Raw genomic sequence first — 18,730 nt, 5'->3', positions numbered from 1 at the left:
AGAGTTTATGCTATCTATCCCTGGTGAGGAAGAAGAAAATGAGGTGGAGAGAACAGAGGAAGCAGGAAAGCACTGTCACTCCTGCTGAGTTGGTGCTTGCTAATTAAGTTGCATTATCCAGTTTGTAATATATCAATAGGTATCCCATATTCAAATGTAAAAATTTACTATTTTCTAACTGAAAGATGAATTTGAATTATCCTTGTCATTTTTCCTCTCTGTTCTTTAATTGGTTCTATTGATTTCTTCCGTCTGGGAAATATATCAGAACCCATGCATAATTACCATAAAGAAGCCTTATTCCTGTTAAAGCACTAGTAGTATTTCTGGGAGGGTTAACACTCCACTGATGCCTGGATGTCTGTTGTTTCAGTCCACAAGTCCATCAGGTCACTAGTGCTAAGGGCAGAGAATTTGGGGGCCTTTTAGTTATAAAGTCAGAGACTTTGGAGGTATTAAAGAGATTTTCTAAGTCAAAGTTACTCCCAAAGAAGAAACTTCCATCGACTTTACTGAAATCTGATCATCTAGCCTCCACTTGAACACGTCCAGTGATGGACAGGTCACCTGTTTGTCAGGCAGTTGGCTTTATTATTGGACAAGAGCCTGAGATTCTGACTTAGTAGTTCTGGGATGAGACCCAAGAATCTGTATTGTAACATCAGTGATGCTGTGATAGCAAAGTGTATCACTGTTTGACTATGTTTTGGAACCACTGTTTCAGATCAGTGGTTTTCAAAATTATTTTAGCCAAGTGATATATAGGTAGAAAACAAAATTTTACATAGAAGCAGGACCTACAAGGGAGGGTAGTGAGCAAGAGGGCTATTAGGATGGAGTTTTGGATTCAAGGAACTTTCCAATATAGGCTATTTCCAGTGATAAGGGTGAGGTCTTACCATAAATGTTAATTCTAAGTGTAGCCTATCAACCTCTACTAGCTAACTGTAAAGACTGAAAAATAGACCTATGAGTCAGGAATCTTCAAATTTGAAGGTGGTCCCGGCAACTCTGGGTTACTAGAAGACCTGCGTGGAAGCAAAATAGAGAGAAACAATAAAGAGGAGCTGGGGTGAAGCTCCACGGCCTGCCTGCTTGGGTACCTTCCACACCACCCCAAGGTACACACAGTGACAAAGAACCCACCAGTGCTCATGGTTTGCAAACCGCTACCTGAGAATTATCGGTCTAGATAATTTGGCAGTATCTCTCTTAAGCTGTTGCAGTCAAAATAGTTCATATGCCCAAGATCCTTCAGAGGAGGGCAGGAATAATCCGTTCCAAGAAAGAAAAACCGCACAACCAGTTTGTCATAACCACACAGAACTCAAACGACGTTCCAAAGCATTGCTTTCTCCTGCAGATGTTTTCAGCCTTCACAGCCAACCCCGTGGGTCTCATGGAGTCCCCTTCTTTCTCTGGGGTCCCTCCTTCTTCACTCCATAGCCAAAACTCCCTGGGTCCTCCCTCGAAGGATGGCTGAATTCCCTACTTTCGGTCATAAGAGTATATTTAAGTGTTCCACATTCTTTAGAATGGAACGATCCCAACACCACTTTTGGACCATCTCTCATAGCATATTTTCAAAGAGTTACTATGATAAAAATATTGGCTTCGTAACTGTCTTACAAAAGACCTTCCTCCCATCAGAGTGAAGTGAGGAAAGGAATGAAGGAATGAGAGGATGACCTCCTCCACATGTATGGTCCAGATGGAGTCTGGCTGGACAATCAATGGGAATTATCACCTTCCTTTTTGGGGACATTTATACAATATTTCATTGATTCTAAGACACACATTTCCCCCACATTTTAACACCTCTGATGATAGCTTAGAATCAATGCTGTGTCTTAGTTTATTAGGTAGTGGTTTTTTTCTTAGTTGTATTATATATAAAATGATGCAACATTTACAATAGATGGTGACTTAGATTCAGTAACATCCAATAATTTGAACTTGCTTTCCCTCTTTCTTTCTGAAAGTGTTTATCCCAGTGACTCAAATCAACATCCCTGGAGCATGACCCTTCAACTGACTTTGAATTTGCTGTGAACAAAGAACAACTTTTGTCAAAAGCTCTGATGAAAGGAAAGACAAAGCATTTCCAAGAGCTACCGATCTAGTGACCCTATTTTTTTAAAAAAGCAGATCATTAACTCAATCGGCAACTTTTTAGTGAGTACCTATTTTGTACCAGCTATGGTTCCAAATGTGGATATATATTTACAGCAAACAACACAGATAAGGTCTTTCTTCTTAAGCTTTTCTTCCCCCGGCAGGGCATTGTTGTTCAACAGAAATGTAACAGAAGCTACACACGTAATTTTATTTTTTGAGTAGCCACATTAAAAAAAGTAAAAGGAAACAGGTGTGACTAATTTTAATAGTATTTTGTATTTTGTATATGACTCAAGATATACAAATTATTTTTTAATGAGGCATTTTATATCCTTTTTCTCATACCAAGTCTTCAAAGTCCAGTGTGTATTTTCACTTAACTACACAATATCAGTGAGGACTTAGTACAGTCACGTGTTCAACATGTGGCTACATGTGGCTACTGTGTGGGCCAGCACAGCTTTAGGGAATGGAGAGAGAGAATAAAGAGGTAAACAAATCCTATCATTTTAGATAAGGTCCTTTTAATAAAGTCTTCTACTGAGAAGGTAATACTGAGATGAGATCTAACAGATGAGAAGGACCGTGCTATGTTAAAATCCGATGGACGAGGGCTCCAGGTCCCAGGAGTAGTAAGATTGAAGTCCCTGCATTAGGAATGAATTTGGAGCATCCCAGGAACAGAATGAAGGTCAGAATGGCTGGAGTAGAGTGAGTGTGTGTACCTGTATGTGGTGGGGCAAGGGCAAAAGTAGAAGAGGTGGGAGCATAAGGGACCAGGAAGGAGAGGCACGCAGCAGCCAGATCATGAAGGGCCTCATGGGCATTGTAAAGACTTTGGAAATGATGTGTTGGGCTCATATGCCTTGTTTCTATGTAAAATCACACTTGTTACTGGTGACTACTATGTTCACCTTTTAAGTATTCACATCCATTTGTTTAATAATCAACTCTGGACTTCGGCTGGAGGTAGAGGTCTAGATTTTCCATGTGAAGTTTTCGAAAGCCATCCCTTTTCCTTTGTTGAAAGTGGAGACATTATCTTTTGGCATATCTCCTATTTTCCATGATTTTTCTTTTTTTTTTTTTTAATAAATTTTATTTATTTATTTATTTATTTATTTTTGGCTGTGTTGGGTCTTCGTTGCTGTGCAAGGGCTTTAATTGCAGTGAGTGGGGGCCACTCTTCATCGCGGTGCGCGGGTCTCTCACTATCGCGACCTCTCTAGTTGTGGAGCACAGGCTCCAGACGCGCAGGCTCAGTAGTTGTGGCTCACGGGCCCAGCTGCTCCGCGGTGTGTGGGATCTTCCCGCACCGGGGCTCGAACCTGAGTCCGTTGCATCGGCAGGCAGACTCTCAACCACTGCGCCACCAGGGAAGCCCTCCGTGATTTTTCAAAGGTCACTTGGAGTGATGCTGAGTCCATACCTGCAAGTTCCTCCAATATTCAAGGGTATAAAACAAATCAGCCTGGAGACATGAACATACGTTTAGTGAGTCAATTCTTTTTTTTTTTTTTTTTTTTTTTTACTAGACTGTCACACATCTTCATTGATGTTTCTTTTTGTAGTATTTGTGATGTTCTTTTCCGTTTGAAGAGGTCACTTGATGGTGAATAGCAACTGAACTGATTCTGCCTTCTACTGGTTGTTAAAATTGTACCGTTTTCCCTACCTTCTTTTTTTGCTCTGAACACACTAAACTTGGTTGGATTTTTCACATGAATTTTAGCTCATATCGTGTATTGTTTTCTAAACATTGATGTTTACGTGACCTTCTTGTCGTTTGTGTTTATAGCAATTGATGGCGGTAGTCACCTTCCTCCCAGTTCCCCAAACATCAGGGCATATTGACTCTTCAGTTTCCCTTGTGTCCAACATTTGGCCCCCAGTCCTTATGTTAGTTAGGACCCTCTGTTGAAAGTTGTGGGAATATAGCTCAGTTGATTTATGTCCGAAGGAAATGGATTAGTTCATATAATGGGGAAGTTCACTGATTTCCACCACAGTAGGATCTGAAGTCTCAAAAATGTTAACTGGACTCTGTCTTTTTTGCTTTGTTTTTTCTATTTGTTTTCTTTCTTGGGAGGGTCTTTAGCTTCACCCCAGCAAAAAAAAAAAAATTTAAAAAAGAGTCTCTTTTCTGATAGCACCAGGAAAAATCAGTCCTTGGGGGATATGGTGTTCTCATTGGCCAAGTTTGGGGTACGTGCCCCACTCAAGCCTTATGGCTTGAAATGGTAAATTGGTTCCTCAAGGGAAGATCAGTCAGAATTCTGTTTCGAGAAGAGAGGATGGGGCTTCCCTGGTGGCACAGCGGTTGAGAGTCGGCCTGCCGATGCGGGGGACACGGGTTCGTGCCCCGGTCCGGGAAGGTCCCACATGCCGCGGAGCGGCTGGGCCCGTGAACCATGGCCGCTGAGCCTGCGCGTCCGGAGCCTGTGCTCCGCAACGGGAGAGGCCACAGCAGTGAGAGGCCCGCGTACCGCAAAAAAAAAAAAAAAAAAAAAAAAAGAGAAGAGAAGAGAGGATGGATATTAGGTAAGCGTAAAATAGCCAGTCTCCCTACAGTCTTACACGTCTCCCTCCATAGCGTTGCTTGTATTTGTCCTCCTCTCCCCATTTCCTCTGCCTCTCCTTCAGCTGAGCTATGTTGGATTTTCTCCTGGACTGTTAAAAAGGGCTCTTAACAAATCTTCCACCTCTGGTTTCATCAGGATGGCCATATCACACAATTCCACATGCACAAATTATATGAAGGTATGCAAACGCCGTGCAACACCCTGGACCAGACTCTTCTCTCAGCTCCACTCCCTGTGAAACGCCCAAAGGAATCTCCCAAAGTGTAGTTCTGAGTGTGCCAGAATCTGCAGAGACCACCAGACCAGGAAGAAAGTCAGAAAGTTCATCATTTAGAGGGGACAGAGAGATACCATATTTAGAAGGTAGGGACTGGAACTTGATAGAACAATGAGAAAGAGTGGTATAGAACCAACTGATGTAAGAGATACAAAGCAATACGAGAAATGTTCACTAGCCACAAAGAGCTTTTGTAGTACGGTAAACATGAGAACCAGGAAGGGCCATATGAGGGGTCCTGTGCATATTTCATAGATAACTTGTGGCTGGAACGATGATGGAGAGCATCATGATAGAGGTGGCATTTGAGCTGGCCCTTGGCAATAGGTAGGGTTTTACTGGCTAAGAGGAGATGAGGAGGGGGCACGCCTGGCAAAGTGAATGGCTCAAGCAAAGACACGGCAAGTCTGATAGGAGGTTAGAGAATGGGCACTTGCCCAGATTGTCTGTGTCCTGGTAGCAGGAGACAGATTTGGAGACTAAGTTCAGGCTAAATTGTGGATGGTGTTGAATGCATTGAATTTGGGGGATGGTAGAGAGGTGTGATGTGCTTAAAAAGAAGTATAACCCAAAGGACAAGCAGACACTTTTCTGGTGGTCTGTAGGGCCATTTATCTTTCTATGCTTTTAAGAGAGTGAGTGGGAGAGTGGCCCAAGCTCTTACGATCCAGCCTGGGGAGCCCATTTCCCACTTTGGTGCAGCTGGCATCTTCCTGCTCTCTGCATGAGGGGGTGAGCCTGTGCCTTAACAAGCAGGACTCATGCTCCAGAACAGATTTCAGCACATGGGCCCCCAGGACCATCCTGATATTGAATACTTATTCCTGGCTCCACCTTTGCCTCCAGCCAGGCTGTGTTTATTTGGGATTCTCTGGTGTAATGGAGGCGGTCCCAGGCGGGCTATGCAAGGTCTGGGAGCAGCCATGGAGACAGTAGCAGAGAGATACAGTGCGGGCCCTATTTGCATGCTCAGTATGGCGGGATAACTCTCCAGCTGGCCTGAAAGGTCAGCCAGGGGATCTTGTTTGTGAAAATATAAAGGAGCATAAGTTGCTGGCTGTTTCTTTCTTAATTTTTTCTCTCCCTTTTACCCTGGCACTGGGAGTTGGGTTATGCTTCTTGCCAGGATCTCTCCTTCCTTGTCAACTGACTGCCTCTCTTTCTTCCCTTCTCAGAAGGAGGGATGGGTTTCTTGGCTGGATTTCTAATAGCTTCAGAAAGGCCTTCCAGTCTCTGCTGACAGAGGTTGGCTTCAGTGTGACTCGTGCGACACGACACGATATGCCAGACTTGGCCCTAAAGTGCCCCAGGAAACACACTTCAGCAAGGCAGTCCTGCTGTTGGCTCAGGGGTCCCTGGAATGGGGAAGGAAGGGGTGGTGGAGTTAGAATGCATCTGTGTGAGGAGGGCGGTATGGCCATTTGGGTGGCTTCCCATTACCCATGATGGCAGGCCATCAGGATGAGGTCACAGTTGCCTGCTCTCTGATCCAGATTAGTTCAGAAAGTGCTGGGCAACAAACAGATGCCCAGATCTCCTGTGGGGAAGATTCATTTCTGTAAGACTTCTTCCAACTCCCGGGCTGCATTTCAACAATAGCCTGCTCCCGCTTTTTCTTATGTTCTATTGGTGGGAGGATTAGGAATAGACCTTACTAAACGAAAATGTAGATACCTCTACCCCAGCCCATCAGAAGAACAGATAAGGATCTGTCAGTTTCAAATGTAGCTGGACTTTGGTTGTAAGATGCTAGAGCAACCCCCCTGACCTGCATGAAGGAAGCCTATGACTGACCCTTAGTAAGAAGGAAGTACCCACTGCAGGTTAAGAGAGCATCTGTTAGATGGCCAACAGACACATGAAAAGATGCTCAACATTGCTAATTATTAAAGAAATGCAAATCAAAACCACAATGAGGTATCACTTCACACCAGTCAGAAGGGCCATCATCAAAAAGTCTACAGATAACAAATGCTATAGACATTGGTATGGAAATAAGGGAACCCTCCTACACTGTTAGTTGGAATGCATATTGGTGGAGCCATTATGGAAAATAGTAGGAACGTTCCTTGAAAAAGTAAACATAGAGCTACCACATGATCCAGCAATCCCAGTCATGGGTATATATCTGAAAAAAATGAAAACTCTAATTCGAAAAGATACATGCACCCCAGTGTTCATAGCAGCACTATTTACAATAGCCAAAATGTGGAAGCAATCTAAAGGTCCATCAACAGATGAATGGATAAAGAAGATGTGGTATGTGTATATATATATATATATATATATATATATATATATATATATATATATATATACAATGGAATAATTCTCAGCCTTAAAAAAGAATGAAGTATTGCCATTTGCAGCAACATGGATGGACCTAGAGAATATTATGCTTAGTGAAATAAGTCAGAGAAAGACAAATACTATATGATATCACTGATATGTAGACTCTAAAAAATAAGACAAATGAATCTATATACAAAACAAAACACACGCAGACATAGAATTACCAAAGGGGAGAGGAAGGGGAAGCAGGACAAATTCGGAGCATGGGATTAACCAACACAAAGTACTGTACAGAAAATAGATAAGCAACAAGGATTTACTGTACAGCACAGGGAATTATATTCATTATCTTGTAATAACCTATAATGGAATATAATCTGCACAAAATAACTGAATCCCTATGCTGTATACCTGAAATTAGTGCAAAGTTGTAAATAACTATACTTAAATTTAAAAAAATTTTTTTAAAAAGAAAGAGGATCTGTTAGCGTCTGGTAGACACAAGCAAAAATCCTAGCTCGCCCACTTGCCTGGGAGGCTGGGCAAGTCACACTCACAGCATGTTTCCACCTCTTTTAGGTAAGTGCTCACCTCACAGTGACGTTAGAAGGACTAATCAAGGTAATGCACATAAAGGGTTCAGCACAGCACTGGGTGCTTAGTCAGCACTCGAGAAGCGGTAGATACAGTGATTATTAAGGCAGCAGTTTTGCCTTAATTGTTTGGCACTGATTAACCAAAAGAGGAAGAATGGTCCTGAGGCGGGACTCCGCATACACCCAGCCGTTGCTCCCACAAGCAGTCCAGGATGATAGCACTTACATGGGGGCCTCATTTAACACAGTATTAATTTTAAGATGCAGCTGGGTCATCCCCAGGCTCCAGTGCCTTCCTGCTCCTGGCTGGCACACTGCCCTGGAGAGACAGTCTTCTCTGTGGCATCCAGATTGACCTCAGGAGGGTGTTTGTGACTCAGCGATCAAAGGGTTGTGAATTTTACACTCATATCATAGTAACACACGTCTCATTAGTTTTCCTGCTGATGTCCAGCTTTGAAATTATTGCTTTGCCTCTAGAGCCCCCGTGGACGTGAGCTCTCGTTTTTAGGGGTAACACTCCCACACATCCACAGATCTAGGACAGCCGCCATTTGGGCTTTCCCTGTGGTTCAACTGGTCCAGAGATTGGAGAAGCAGTAAGTCAGAAACCACTACTTTGATGTCTGGTTGGGATAAATGCGGGTAAGGGCAACTCATTCGCACAAATGCAGGGAGAGAGCTGAGTGTGTCGGTGAAAAGAATCAGGTGCTACAGTGGACCACAAGTTTGAGAGCAGTCAGCAATGCAACTCAGTTCAAGTGCCTGACACTGATTATGGTAAGTGTGTGTGTGTGTGTGTGTGTGTGTGTGTGTGTGTCCCTTATGCTCAGCCTGGTAACCACCCCACCACCCAAAGAAGAAACATTTGACAAAATAGGTTGTCAGTACATCTTCCAAAATTTCAAAGGAGGTGTTATTTTAAGGCCAGCCTTAAAATAAGGCTGGGGAATAACTCAACAACAACCCTTCTGGCGACGAGTGCCAGAATGTTACATTTTTTATTTAGTCTCTCTGCAAGCCTGAGAACCTTAACTTCTCAGAGATTCCTTTAAAATAAAAGTTAAAAATTACTTCCTAAAGCCATGATTGTTGAAATATCCGGCTGTGTATGGTACTGTGCTGAGCCCCTTTTAAAGAAAAAAAAGAGAAAAAACACTGTGGCTGGACAGCCTACATAGTGGTCCTCTCCCCCTTTTTTGGGCTGGTGCCTGGAACAGTGACCGTCTCCTTCTGACAGGGCATGAGTGATGGGTGCTGAGAGCGCGGGACCATTTGTCAGAATCAGGCCTCCCGTCAGCAGTGCAGGAGATTAAAGGTCATGCTTCAACTTCGCCACAGCTGTCATCCATGAAATGGAACCCTCAGCTAAGCATAATCCAGCCCACAGGCAGATGGCTGAGAAGAACCTGTGTATGCCTCACCTGCAAACCCAATCACAGTAAACCTCAACTGTGGGCCCTTCGGGGGCAGCCCCCAGCTACTGATACTAAGCCAGCATGTACAGGCACTCGGCAGAGGCAGTTGCCTGTCATGGGTATCGTTTTACCCTCACGGCAACCCCATGAGGTAGATGTTATGATTCCCATTTTACAGATGAGGAAACTGAGAATTTGAGAGGTGGAGTGAGCTGTTAGGTCTACCCACTAGGTAATAGGATCAGGATTCAAGCCCAGATTCTCTCTGAAGCCACTCCAAATTATCTAAGGAGACCCAGGTAGGATCTGACCTGTGGAGAGGTGGATCTGGTGCCCATCCTGCAAACCCACTGTTCCTTAGGAAGCAGGGCCATCTGCAGATTTATTAATAACCATCTGATATATTCTGGCCTTTGATTTTTTTCATATTTAAGCATTTAATCAAAAGGAGTCATTAATAACATTTGAATGTGCTTTTAAAGGATAGTATGCCTTGGGACTTCCCTGGCGGTCCAGTGGTTAAGACTCCGCACTTCCACTGCAGGAAGTTAGATCCCTGGTCGGGAAACTAAGATCCCCTCATGCTTCGTGGCATGGCCAAAAAAAAAAAAAAAAAAATAGTATGTCTTAAAAGACATCAATTTGTTTGATAGATCCTTATCAAAGAAAATTTAGAAATATAAAAAAAAGAAAAACTACCAGTCACTGGTAATCCCACAGTCATTAGCATTCTGGTATTTTTTTCATTGTATGTGCATATAAATGCATGATAAAATACAAATTGGAATATAAATAAAATCTGTTGACTCCCATTTCCTTCTCAACCTTATATAATAAGCATTTCCCATAAATTAAATATTCTTTGAAAGTAATATTTTAAAAGCTTTGAACAGGTTCTAGGACATAGTAAATGTTAACAAATGGTAGCTATTCCTATTTATTATATAATATCCCACTGAATGAGAGGACTATAATTTATTTTACCTTCCTGATTTCAATGAAAATTTAGGTTATCAGTCCCCTCTCCATTATTGTAAACAATTGTACCAAGAACCTTTTGTACATAAAATTGTGTCTAAGTTTCTCATTAATTTCTTAGGATAGATTCTTGCTAAGGAATTTCTGGATCAAAGCTTAAGCCATTTTAAACTTGTTATTTCAAATGCATGTCACCAAATTGCTTTCCTAGAAGGAGTGTACCTGTTTAAATTCTCAGAGCGGTATAAGAGAGGGTTCATTTCCTCCTGCACTGAATTTGTGTGATGGTTTGACTTTGGCGAGGAGAGTTCTATTTAAAACACAGCCTGAATGACCCATGTGCTTCTCACGCATGGAGAGAGTCGGCAAGCAGGCAAGCTGGCCTTAACATACTGTCAGAGAGATCTGGGGATTTCCTCTTCAGGAACACAGTTCTGACCTACCACTGTTCTGCCCTAACCTGGCCCTTGTTATGTATCCCAGAGAATGCGTGTGCTTCTCTTTATGTAATAGTCACCCCGCTGGTGATGGCTCGTTTAGCATCCTTCCTCCCTACTGGACTGTAAGCTCCATGAGACTAGCTCTCTTTCACCACCAGCCCAGAGCCTGGTCCCCGATGCGCACTCAGTGAGTATCTGTGAATGGGAGAACTGCAGCTGTACATCAACATGCCCTAAATTAAGAGTTTTGAGCTGAATCACCCTCTCGTGGCTGTCTGTGTTTAAAAATGGAAAAAGTATTTCTTACATAGGATTAAACCGAAAAGCAAGTTGCAGAACATTGCGTACTTTCTGATCCCAGTTTTGCAAGAGGTCGGGAGAGACAAGAGATGGGGAGACCTTCAGAGGTGGGGCGACCCAGAGTGTTACCAAAAGTGGTGTCCAGCTGCTCGCCACTCTGGAGCCAATAAAATGACACCCAAATGGCAAAGTCACCAAATGACACTCAGTGCTCACAAACGGTCCTCAACGTCAGACACCCATCAGAACCAACGGGCAAAATGCCCAAATATCACTTCGTGCTCAAAAGAGAAGTTTGCCCGGGTGCACACCGGTGGACTTACATGGTCTTGGAGCTCGTCAGCTCATCCAGATGCATGTTTCCATTCCACCAAGGAAAAGCCGTACGTTGGCAGCAGAGCCGAGCAGGAGAGAAACGGGGAGGATCCCCAAAACAAATGGTTTCAGCAGCTGCTGGGAGTGTCCCCCAAATCCACCCCTCGGGGCCAACTAGCCAGAGCAGCGGGCTCGTCGCCACCATCCCGGCGCGACGCCATAGCCAGAGGCTCTGCTCGGAAAATCCCAGGGAGCCAGATGTCGCGAGAGCACAGCCCCACGTTAGGCACCACAGAACTGTTACCAAAAGTGGAGGCCAGCTGCTTGCCGCTCAAAAAGCCAATAAAGAGGCAAGGTTGGTGGAAAGGAGGTTGGCTTTATTTACTTGTTTGTTTATTTATTACATCTTTATTGGAGTATAATTGCTTTACAATGGTGTGTAAGTTTCTGTTGTATAACAAAGTGAATCAGCTATACGTATACATACATCCGCATATCCCCTCCCTCTTGCGTCTCCCTCCCTTCCTCCCTATCCCACCCCTCCAGGTGGACACAAAGCACCAAGCTGATCTCCCTGTGCTATGCAGCTGCTTCCCATTAGCTATTTATTTTACACTTGGTAGTGTATATATGTCAGTGCCACTCTCTCACTTCGTCCCAGCCTCCCCTTCCCACCAGTGTCCTCAAGCCTGTTCTCTACGTCTGCGTCTTTACTCACCAGTAAGGAGGTTGGCTTTATTTCGGAGGCCGGCAACCAGTGGGGAGGGCGGACACCTGTCCAAAGGCCAACTCCCCCCACGGACCATCAGGGGGCAAGAGCTTTTATAGGCGGAGGGAGGGGGCTACGTGCAGAAACGGCGGGGTCAGCTCTGACAGTCATCTTGAAATTGGTCATGTGACGATCTGATCAGCATCATCTGGATTGTTTTAAGTACAGTTAGTCTTCAGTTCCAGGGTCGGTTTGTTCCCATTTCTTTGAGACCAGTTCTTGGAATTGTAGCAGCTTATGTCATGGCTACAGTTTGCTCATCATGTAGTAACTTCTTCCACCTGCTGCGGGTTTCAGTATCTACGAGACAGCTCACAGGCTGTGGCTCAGAATATTATCTATAGCCCTTGAGGAGGAACCAAAGGTCCTTGACTTTGCTTAATGACTAAAGTATTATTATTTGGTCTCGTTTGACTGTTTTCCTTTGTTTCTGCATTTCCTCACTTCTCTGATTAAACTTATTCTTTGGCTAAAGTTTTTCTGCAGACAAAAGCCCAGCTAAGGACATGGGAGCCAAAGACCATGGTGTCCTGCTGAGTTTCAAGAGACAGACAAACCCTTAAATCTTAATCGTGGTCATCGCAGTCTGGTGATAAGGTTTTCTTTTTTGTGTTTGTGTTTTCCAAAATGTTTATAATGTCCATGAATAGAAAATCTTTTTTTATTAAAATTATTATCAGATCTCAAATACTTTGAAAGCTGTGTGGTATTATGGTGGACTGGAAAATTTCACCTTATTTACAGAGTCCCTTTCATCAGCTGGAACCACCTTATTTATGTGCCCTCTTTTCTTCCCAGGGCTGTAATTTTTATTTTAACTTGAAGAACTGGGGTGGAGAGGAGAAAGAAAAACTTATAAAGCTCCTAGCAATCTAGAGGCTGATTTTCTCCAAGCCAGCAAATCTCTTCAGGGAGGTGAGGACTGATCTTAGTGAATGAAGAGGTGATCTAAGGTCAGCGTTAAATAGATGTGTTGCTTTTCCCGGAGTTGGCTGAAAATATCAAGTGACTTCCTCTACTGAGAAGTTACAATTTGATGATTAACAGAATTTCCTCACAGCTTTACAGGCTTCAATTTTTATTCTCCCAAGTGCTGTCCTCATTGCCTTCTCTCCTCTTCAGGGACCAGGGATCCCTCTTAGAGATCCCAGTCCCCAGGGAGGAATGGCAGAGTCGCAGTTTCCAAGGCAAGATTGGGTACTAAGGGGAAGCATGGGAGGGGAGGTGGGGGGAGGGAAAAACCGCAGTCTCTGACCCTGAGGGGCTTATAATTTATCTGATATGTCTTTTAATGCTTGAAAATTTCCCTCCTCCCAATGTCACTCCCACCAACCACCAGTGGTTGTAGGATCCTATGGCTATAAATACATAGTCCCTAGAAATACATACCCGCTGAATTTTCTGAAATCATATAAAGGAAAATGTATAACTCTTTTCATCAGACACAAGTTAGAACATGTGTTTCTCTTTTTGCCTTAATTTCCAGGCTTGGTGAATTAAACTCATTGCTTCAGTGCAGTGACTCTCTAATCCTCAATTCTTTTGCATACTACTCCTGCTGCTGGTGTATAATGTCTTATTTACTTGGTCCATCTTTATGTGGACTTGTATTAATTCGCCTCATAAATTATTCTAATCCACTTTAGATGCCCTTTTGTACTAAAGTGTGATATATATACTCATCCATTCATTTATTTATTCTATGGGTTGGGTAAAGGGTAAGCTGCTGTAACAAAAAGTGACACCCCCTTCTTTCTTATAGACACACTCCCAATGTGAGCAGCCCAGGCTGGCAGGTGAGCAGGAGGCTCTGCCCCATGAGTTCTTTTGAAGAGCCAGGTTTCCAAGTCTCGTTGGCCTGCCATATAGCGGGGTGATGCCATTGCGTGATCAAGAGCCATAATCACGTCTGTATTTCGGCTTGTGGGAAATTGAGAGACAAGAACTTCAGGGCAAACTGCTTATCATTTTTAAAAAATTAATAACTTTATTTTTTTAGAGTTATTTTAGGTTCACAGCAAAATTGATCAGAGTACAGAAAGCTCCCATATCCCCCCTGTCTTTTTACTGTCTCCATAGTTTTCCTTTCCTTTCCCAGGACATCAAATAGTTGAAATCTACAGTATGTAGCCTTGCATATTTTTCAGTATTCAGCCTTTTCAGATTGGCTTTTTTCACTTAATAAGATGCATTTAGGCTTCCTCCATGTTTTTTCTTGGTCCATTGTCTGAGACATCACAGTTATTCCTCTCAACTACTGAAGGACATGGTCATTGATTTCAAGTTTTGGCACTTATTAATAAAGCTGCTATAAACATTAGTGTGCAGGTTTTTGTCTGGACATAGGTTTTTCTCTTTTGTTTATCTTCAAAAAAAAGCTCTTAATTTCATTGATCTTTTCTATTGTCTTCTTAGTCTCTATTTTATTTATTTCCACTCTGATCTTTGTAATTTCCTTGCTTCTAACTTTGGGCTTATTTAGTTCTTCTTTTTCTAGTTCCTTGAGATGTAAAATTAGGTTGTTTATTCGAGATCTTTCTTTTTTCTTAATGTACGCATGTATCTCTATGAACTTCCCTTTTAAAATTGCTTTTGCTGCATCCCATAGGTTTTGGTATGTTGTATTTCTGTTTTCACTTCTCTCAAGATATTTTTTTATTTCTCTTTTGATTTCTTCTTTGACCCATTGGTTTTTCAGTAGCATGTTGATTAATTTCCACATATTTGTGAATTTTCCAGTTTTCTTCCTGTCTTTGGTGTCTAGTCTAATACTATTGTGGTCAGAAAAGATGCTTGATATAATTTCAGTCTTCTTAAATGTATTAAGACGTGTTTTGTGGCCTCACATATGATCTATCCTGGAGAATGTTTCATGTGCTCTTGAGAAGAATGTGTATTCTGCTGCTATTGGATGGGAAGTTGTGGTTCTCTGTATCTGCCCATTTTTCTCTCTAATTTTAGGGGCAGTGGTTTGCATTGTGACCTAACTTTTTTGACAGACCGAAGAAGAGCTGTTGATTTTCCAGTTTGTTCAGTTTTTTACTTGTTGGATAGAGTGGCGACTTCCAAGTTCCTTACATGCTGGAGCAGACAGTTCCTTATCTTTATTATGTTTTTTTAAGTCTTTATTGAATCTGTTACAATATTGCTTCTTCTTCTTTTTTTTTTTAATGTTTTTTATGTTTTTGTTTTTTGGCCAGGAGGGATGTGGGAGCTTAGGTCCCCAACCAGGGATCAAACCCACACTCCCTTCATTGGAGGGTGGAGTCCCAACCACTGGACTGCCAGGGAAGTCCCTGCTTATCTTTTAAATTAGAAATAAACTGGAAGTTGTACTCATCACTTCTGCTTACACCCGTGGCCCAGTCACAGAGCCAAATAAGCTGCAAGGGAGATTGGGAAATGTAATCTCCATCACATTCATTTATAAAATATCTTCGGTTGTCTACTATATGCTAGACATTGTTCTAGGCACTGGGGATGTAGCAGTGAACAAAATAGACAAGGTTTTTTTCTGTTGAGGGGAGAGAGGGGTAAACATGTGAATGAATGCTAAATAAATAAATTAATTAAATAGATGATTTGTCAGATGCTGATATATGTGATAGATGGAAACCAAAGGCAGGACAGGGGGGTAGGGAGTGTGGAGAGTAGACATGTCCATTTAAAATAGAACAGTTGGGGATGGCTCACTTAAAAGGTGCCATTTCAGCACAGGCCTGATGGAGGTGTGGGAGTGATTCAGGGCTATACCTGAGGTGAAGAACGTTCCAAGCAGAGGGGGCGGCTGAGTCCGGAGGCTCTGAGCAGGGCTGCGGGGCTGCTGGCATAAGTGAGAAGCAGCAAGAGGGCCATGTGGAACAGGGTGGGTGGTGCGGCTGAGGGTGAGCACTCATAAGAAATGAGGTGAGTCCTGGGACTCCACCGTGTAGCTAATGATCAATATCGTATCAATTTGTTTTGAAAGTAGTTATCGAAGGCCTATTTTTCATTCATTTATTTATTCATTCAATAAATGCACTGTGCCTCTCTTACCTGCCAGGCCCTATTATATGCATGGGCAGTATAATAATGGGTTAGATAAAGACTTGCTGTAAATCAATAAAGAGAGATAAGGCCTTGCAGTGGTTAAGATTCCACACTCTCAGAAAAGGGAACCCTCTTGCACTGCTGGTGGGAATGTACATTGATACAGCCACTATGCATAACAGTATGAAGATTCCTTAAAAAACTAAAAATGGAACTACCATACGACCCAGCAATCCCACTCCTGGGCATATACCCTGAGAATACCATAATTCAAAAAGAGTCATGTACCACAACGTTCATTGCAGCTCTATTTACAATAGCCAGGACATGGAAGCAACCTACGTGTCCATCAACAGATGAATGGATAAAGAAGATGTGGCACATATATACAGTGGAATATTACTCAGCCATAAAAGAAACAAAACTGAGTTATTTGTAGTGAGGTGGATGGACCTAGAGTCTGTCATACAGAGTGAAGTAAGTCAGAAAGAGAAAAACAAATACCGTAGGCTAACACATATATATGTAATCTAAAAAAAAAATTGGTTCTGATGAACCTAGGGGCAGGACAGGAATAAAGACGCAGACGTAGAGAATGGACTTGAGGACACAGGGAGGGGGAAGGGTAAGCTAGGATGAAGTGAGAGAGTAACATTGACATATATACACTACCAAATGTAAAATAGATAGCTGGTGGGAAGCAGCTGCATAGCACAGGGAGATCACCTCAGCGCTTTGTGACCACCGAGAGGGGTGGGATAGGGAGGGTGGGAGGGAGGCGCAAGAGGGAGGGGATATGGGGATATATGTATACACATAGCTGATTCACTTTGTTATACAGCAGAAACTAACATTGTAAAGCAATTATACTCCAATAAAGATGTTAAAAAGAAAAAAAGAAGAAAAAAGACTTCACACTCCCAATGCAGGGGGCCTGGGTTCAATCCCTAGTCAGGGAAATAGATCCCACATGCATGCTGCAACCAAGAGTTCACATGCCACAACTAACGAGCCCACCAGCCACAACTAAGACCCAGCGCAACCAAATAAGTAATATAAATAAGATTCTCTCAGGTGATAAAGTTTATCTTTTAAAACTACAAAAGTTTATCCAGTGTGATAGGTAATCTTATGTGTCAATTTGACTGGGGCATGGGATGCCCAGATATCTGGTTAAACATTATTTCTGGATGTGTCTGTGAGGATGTTTCTCGGAGAGATTAGCATTTGGATCTGATTGAGTAAAGCCAATTGCCCCACTCAATATGAAATGGCATCCTCCAACCCCTGAGGCCTGGATACAGCAAAAACGTGGAAGAAGGGAGATTTTCTTTGCCTAACTGCTTATCTGGAACATCTATCTTTTCGTACCCTTGGACTGGGACTTACACTCTGAGCACGTCTAATTCTCAGGCCTTCCAATTTGGGCTAGAATCAAAGCACCAGTTTTCCTGGGCCTCCAGCTTGCAGACAGTAGATCATGATACTTCTTAGCCTCCAAAACTCTATGAGCTAATTCTTCATAATGAATCTCTGTATATAGATCCTATCTATTCTGTTTTTCTGGAGAACGCTGACTCATACATCTGGAAATACAAAACCATCCGCAGAGTTTTACAGAAATACAGAATCCCCACTGCGAACACTTTCTCTAGACTCTTAGTTCCTTGAGGGTGGGAATTGTACCTTTATTGCTAAATTCATTCAACTAAACTTTTTTTTTTCAAAGAAAACACAATTTACTAATGAAAATAGCAATTAAAGAACACGGTAATTGTTTATTTAGTGTGTAAGCGATGCCAAGCACTAGTGAGCTGGTAATGGACTTATCTTAACGTATATAATTATCATACCAACCTGGTAAGGAAGGTAGTATTAATCCTTATTTCCAGATTAGAAAACTGGGATTTAGAAAGGACAAGTAATTGGTGTAAGGGCACACAGCTAATAAGTGGGAGGTCTAGCATTGGAAACTGAATCTACCTGACTCCAAGTCTTATCTTTTTTGCTACCGATACCCTCGAAATACAACATGGAGCTTTTCAAGGTCACTTTTCAAATGAAGAGGTTTGTCTAGATGATCTTGGCCCAGTCCATGGAGCACTTGTTGAGTTCTTACTATATACCAGTGCTGAGAGCTAGGAATACAAGGTTGAAAGGCATGGTGTTTCCCATAAGGAAAACAGGCAACTTAATAGACATTCCCTGCACTAAGGTGAGTGCTCTGAAAGACATGGGAGCCCAGAGGAGATGCAGCACATCCTGGAGATTCACAGAGGGTTTCTGAAAGAGGTCAAATCTGACCCGAGTCTTGGAGGATGAGTATAAGGTAGGCAGGTGAAAAATGGGGACAGTATTCCAGGGAGTCAGAACAGAATGAGAAAAGGCACACAGTGTGAGGTGACAGGAAGGGGACCCTCCTTCTCCATTCCTGTGGCTTGTTCCCATATGGAGGACACTCCCCTATCCCTTCCTGCCCACTCTCTCACCCTTTACTTCTCCTCAGGGAGAACTGGAGAGTTCTGAAATTGGAATGAATGCTGAGGAGTAAATCTGAGAAGAATTGACAAAAAAGACTGGAACCTACCCAAAAAAAGATATTCTACATCCAAAGAC

General features: G+C 42.6%; 1 protein-coding gene across 1 annotated transcript in view; it reads right to left on the bottom strand.

Annotated features, from left to right (window-relative positions):
• Nucleotides 1–11,543, bottom strand: part of SORL1 (sortilin related receptor 1) — a 260,002-nt gene extending 248,459 nt beyond the window's left edge. Inside the window, exon 1 of the mRNA XM_067039159.1 lies at nucleotides 11,325–11,543. The gene's annotated coding sequence lies outside the window, so the exon portion shown is untranslated. The remainder of the gene's footprint in view (nucleotides 1–11,324) is intronic.
• Between the last annotated feature and the right edge of the window lie 7,187 nt (nucleotides 11,544–18,730).

The sequence above is a fragment of the Kogia breviceps genome, chromosome 7, assembly GCF_026419965.1.
Source record: "Kogia breviceps isolate mKogBre1 chromosome 7, mKogBre1 haplotype 1, whole genome shotgun sequence".
In the NCBI taxonomy this organism is placed as follows: Eukaryota; Metazoa; Chordata; class Mammalia; order Artiodactyla; family Physeteridae; genus Kogia; species Kogia breviceps.
This window is presented reverse-complemented; position numbering and strand designations above follow the sequence as displayed.